Consider the following 6041-nt stretch of genomic DNA (forward strand, 5'->3'; position numbering starts at 1 on the left):
ACAATTGAGGAACAGCTTCCTAATGCGGCTGGACTCTTCACAATACTGAGAAACTAAGTCAAGAAAAGCCATGATACCCCAGGCTTCCAGCTTGAAAAAATGCTTGATGTGTTTTTCTTCTCTCAGCTCCAATAGGGCAAATAAGAACACTGCTGATCCACATCAGAAAGAAAAGTTTTTCAAGATTGGAGCTCCTTGTCCCTCATGGCCTGCCCTCACTTCAGTTCTCACCCCTCCAAATCTAGGTATGTTAGTGAGTGCCTAGTAGACTTTGCCAAAATGGATTCCATTATTTTCACCTACAATTCATCATTCTTTTAAAAAAAAATAATAGTTCATTCCAGTTGGTTCTATCTTTGTTGTATTTCACCATTTTCTAAAGGAAGCTTTGTAGTATATTAACCTTGGAGAGGCTTCATGAACAGATGAGGGTTCGTTTATTAATCCTGTTCCCTAGTGCCAGGGCACTGAGTTAAGCTCCTTGATAGACACAGCCAAGCTTTGAGAACACTGAGGCATGTGGACTTTAAATAACTGTCATTAAGATCACATACCTAGTAAGTAAGACCTCATTAGACTTTGCATTCTACAAAGTCAAAGTAAGGGATTAATTTATAAAAGGTATAATAGTCCTATTCCTAATTTTCAGAGATTTTTCCATTTATGTGACAGAATTTTTTTGTTTTTCAGAATAAACGTCATCATCCTTATTAATCACTTCATGGTTTTACTGCAAGAAATGCTTTTACTCTAAAACCATGTTTTATAAGACACTTAGGTTTTATAGAGAACTTTTTATCATATATGTATGTATATGACTTGTGAGTTTTTGAATTCTGTAGAAATAAAAATAAATTTTTATCTTAATAAATACCTTCCTGAGGAAACAGACAGCTTCTCACCTCAGACAGTTGAATTTATTAGCATATAAGCTCTACATGAGCGAGTGACCTATCTTTCCAGCTTCTCTATTTACAGGTATTATCCTGAAACCCTGTTGTCAGCTGTATTTAATCACCCAAATTCTCCATACATGCCAAGCTATTTCCTACCTCTGTGCCTTGGTTCATATGTTCTCCACTTCTATTACAATGCCCTTTGCTCTGTTGTTCCCTTGCTATATATATAAAATTTTCACCTTCCAAGGCTAAATTCAAGCATCATCTGCTTATGAAGTCTTTCCAGTCACTATTGCTCCTGCCTATACCCAATAGAACTCCCTCTTGTACCCTGTAAATGCCACAAATGTAACAATCATCATATTTTATTCCACTCATTTCCTTACATGTCTTTCTCTCCCAACTCAGACTTTGAGCTGGTGGAGGGCCTGGATAATATATCTGAATAACAGTGATGCCCCTACATGGTTCCAGGTATATAAAAGATGTTTCATAATATTAAGTGGTAGTCAAGGGTGTTATTCAAAATCTTCAATAGTCATAATGAACAAGAAGTGACCAATCTGAGCAGATGTTCAACTGGTTATGAGGAACACCATACAGGTACATATCAGCTCGATATCAGCTCATCAAAGTTTGCTTTATTTTCATGTTTTACCTTGTTTCTTTCCTATTTTGATCCTCATGGAGCTAGTAAAATAACACATATCTAAATTATTTTGTAGTTCTTTTCAAAACCCAATTTCCTAAAACAGCTCTGGTCTACACTCCTAGCATGTCAAATTCCATGATAAAATCTTACCAGAGCCTCAGATTAACACATCTTCCAAGTTATTTAAAAGAAAACTGCTTTTTTGCCTTCAGAATTGATGGGTTGACACTTTCCATGTAGTTTTATATCATGTGAAGTATTGATATCCCAGTTGGATTGCTGAAAACAGTGGAATTATAAGCCTTTTATTGAGGGACTATTTATACAGAAGCTAGACTGTCTTAACCCTTAATACATGTTAAGTAAAAAAAACCATGAACTGTCTGTTTATATCTCACATTACGCAAGGCAAGAAACCAAACTAAAAGACCAAAGCAACCATGGATGCCAGTAAGAAAAGAGCTAAGCTGCCCAAAGAAGATGCTTGTTTTTGATTTAGGGATATACACATACATCTCTTCTTCTGAAGACACCTAACAAGAGTTAAGTGGAAACAAATGTGGACAAATGTGTGCTGATATTTTCTGTGACTCCCCAAAGAAAGATATATAGATGGAGGTTTCAGCCATATTATGAGACAGTGCCTTTTAGAATTTTAGCATGTCGGGCTACAAATCATCTCAAATACTACTTAATCTGTAGAAAGTATTTACAACAAGCCAATGCCCCTTAGTATAAAAGAGAACATTTAATGTGGCAGACCATGATGGAGGGGAGGCCATAAAAGAGAAAGCACAGCTTGAAGTGCAGTGTAACCGGGCGACTTACACCTCCCTGCTGAAGGCAGCAGACTTGCAGCTACGGAACCGCTAATCTGTTCTACAGTTTTTTAATCAGATGTTGGCATTATCTGCCACTAATTGCTTTTTCATTTCCACTTGTAATTATTCCATTGCATGTTTGTAGTGAGAAGCTGAAAATGAGGCAGATCACTGAGAAAGAATTAATTGTTAATGAATAATCATCAGTAGGAAGCCAATTTCATTATCTTCAAAGAGGTAGCCAGAGATTAACCACTAGCTGAGGTTCTCCTACTTTCTGTGCATGACTGTAAAGTAATCACAAATAATCACGCCCTCCAACTTCATCAATTATTTTCTATTATGTGGATTGATACCCATTTTTGTCTTTGTTGTTTAATGATAATGGCAGTATTCATGCTGGGGAGTGCTAATTGGAAGGTGTTACATTCAGTGGGCTCTAGGCCTAATTATTAGAGCATCTTCTTCATTAGCACTTGATCCTACTTGGGCTGCATGTTGTGAGTTACTAATTTTTCCAAGTTACAAGAATATCATATTAGGAAACTTTTGCATGCCCTTATGCCAAGTAACACATAGCAAATTTCATATCTGCTCAAAGTTGTATAGCTACTAACAGAGACTTTCTGTTTAAATAAATAAAATAGGGTGTTTTAACCTAATATGCCTCTTTGAACATGAAGCTTAGTCCTGCCCTACAAGCTGGGTCTGCTCAGAACTGTTGATGAGATTTTGTTTCTGCCATTTGCCAATACTCATTCTTCAGATTGGCTCACACAGCTCCCTGGGATTCTTACAGCTCTCCATGGAGTTTCGCCAGTTATTAATGGAAACCTGAAATGAATCTAAAAGTCAGGGTTCAAATGTGTGTTGCCTCAGTGGTCAGGTGATGTCATCCTACACAGACTTAGGGAGAAAGCAAATACCCTGCCTTACTTCATAGTTGTGTAGGGCGGCATAACTTCTCAAGGCTGCCTTATGTGTTTTGGCTCACAGTATCCTGATAACCCTACTGTGACCCCAGAGATGCCTACGGTGGAAAACTCATGTCCGGCTTGGCACTGGTGCATTCACCTTCACCCCTTTCCGTGGTGTTGCATAGCTCCTAAATTGGTGTGACTAAATGGGCTGCCCCTGGAATCCAAAAGAACTTCCTCAGGGCTTGTAATCACTTCCAGGCAACCAAGTCCTTTTACCTAACTAGACTCACTGCTAAAGAAAGGCGTAGCATGCAGCAACCTCAAATGTAGTGGACTACAGAGCAAGTTTTTGTAAATCTCCAGGAAAGAAAGTTGCCAAAGAGACAGAAAAATCAGGTGTAGGTGAGAGTGTGGGTTTTGGTGTTAGTCGTAGTCATTTTGTTGGCTGTGTGAACTAGTGTAAGTGGTTTAACCTCTTAGAGCCTCAGTTTCCTCATTAGGGTGTTATAAAGATGAATGAGAGATGATATGTAAAGTGCCAAGCTCAGAGCCTGTCATCTAATCAGTGCTTGCCTTGGTTAGGAGCAGATCATGAAGACATCTGGGTAACAAGTTGTTTTCTGGAAATGAAATGAAAATTTCTTAGAATTTTAGGGTAAGTCACCCCATGTTCTGCAACAGGCAAATCCTGAAAAAGTCAATGACTTGTGAAAAAGTCAATGAGCTTTATTTCTTGCTCATGAAAAATCTGATGTGAGGCGGTCTTTCCTCAGTTCAGTGATTTGGAGATCCAGGTTCCCTCCACCTGATGATGTTGCCATCTAAAGACAGGGCTTCCTAGGTCATCAGGGAAGGGAAAGAGAGATGGCAGGGGCATACTTGCTCTCTGCACCATCACCAGAAGTGATGCATTGTGTCATATCCTATTCCTGGATGCCAGAGTTCAGTCACATGATTCCAATCTAGTGGCTGGGAAACGTGACCTGGGAAGGAGACATGGTATGGGAAACACAGCATTTTGCTAGGATGTGTAAAGAGTGGAACAATCAAGAGATTCATTTTAGAAAGGTTATCCTGAGAATGCATATAGATGGTTAGGAGCAGGGAAAAGATTAGAATCTAGGATGCCCTTTAGCAGAGTAGTATGATAGTCACAGAAGGAAAGAGATAATGGAAGCCTGAGAATAGTTTAGAAACTGATTAGAAATGTCAGATAAGAGAGAGGAATCAAGAAGATCAAATTTCAAGCTTAAATGGTGGTTTTCTGGAGATATATTAACAATGCATGAGGAAGACTAGCTTTAGAGGATAAAAATGGGGAAAGCATTTCGGGTGGTATTCAAAATAGACTAGTTTATAGCTGGTAGACATTGTTATGATCAAGGGAGGAATAGCAATAGAGAAGAGGAAAACACACCTATAAGAGATTTGGACATTCCAATGTTTGGGAGCGGTTCAAATGTCTCCTAATATTTATCAGTGGACTCACTGGTGAGATTGTACAAAGCCTCTAGACAAATAAAGATGATTTCTGACTTTTGCTTGGTGAAAATCCTATTCAGAACCTCTCTCTTGAATACGGTAATAGAGTTATCCTTTTACACAATGACCTTTACCCAGGCACAAAATAACCTTTTCTTTTAGGGGCAATAACAGTAGGTTCTTGGTTTATCTATCGTTAAATGAGAGGTTGGGAAGGAGATGGTGAGATGTAGAATAAAGTGGATAGATGGTATACTCAGATACAGTCACATTTCCACAGTGTTCGTAAATTAATACAAGGACAATGATTACAAAGGGATGGACCTAACAGGTTTTCTAATTTATAACTAACTGACATTGTTTTGACATTTGGGCATTGAGTTAGTCCTAGATGGCAAGTTGTTAACTGATGCTATGGCATCAACTGCTTTCTTTTGAATAAGTCCTAATAAACTAAGATCCCTTGTGTGCTTGCATTATTTTTCTGACTTGTCACTTGCCTAGCTTGTCTTACTTATAAATGAGACATTTCACAGGGCATTGACTGTGCACTTCAAGATCCTGACCTTATTATAATACAGGCATTAGAGGTGATTTACCAATGCTTGGCTGCTGATTCCATAAGTTTTGTTTTCACCTCTCACGCCCTTCTCAGCCACATGATTAATGCTTTTTGATGAGAAAAGCACTCTACTCTCCCGTCTCCAACCTTACTTTTCTGCTCCACCATGGCTAACGCCATGCCATTTTTTTCAATGTTAGAAACTGAAGATTTCATTTTTATTTCTTTTGCATGGAACAAAGGGATGTTCAAGCTGGAGGTAGTATAATAGGGACAGTTACCAACCTTTGGTAGCAACTCCATTGTATTAGCATCTACATTAGAGAGTATGCAGCCCTTTGAGTAAAGAGGCATCCTGGAACTAGGGCCTGGGGGATGTCTCATCCCTAAAGACATTTTATTCAAGACCCAAAAACAAGAATCAAGTCCAATATGCTTTATTTATTGGTATTTAATATTTGTGTATAATAACAATGTTACCATATCTTTTAATACTAATGGTACTTTATTCATTAATTCAGATATCTGATATTGTGCTAATATGAAAATGAAGATGACACAGTCCTAGCCCTCTAAAGTTTAAACTCAACTATGTTATCTCTCAATGGTGGCCCTATTTCTGAGTGCTTCATGAGTGAGCAAGAGAGGTCAAAATAGAGATTTTAGAGGGCTCAGTGTTTACAGGGATAAAGGTAGTTTAAAAAA

The sequence above is a fragment of the Hipposideros armiger genome, unplaced genomic scaffold, assembly GCF_001890085.2.
Source record: "Hipposideros armiger isolate ML-2016 unplaced genomic scaffold, ASM189008v1 scaffold_852, whole genome shotgun sequence".
Taxonomy (NCBI): Eukaryota; Metazoa; Chordata; class Mammalia; order Chiroptera; family Hipposideridae; genus Hipposideros; species Hipposideros armiger.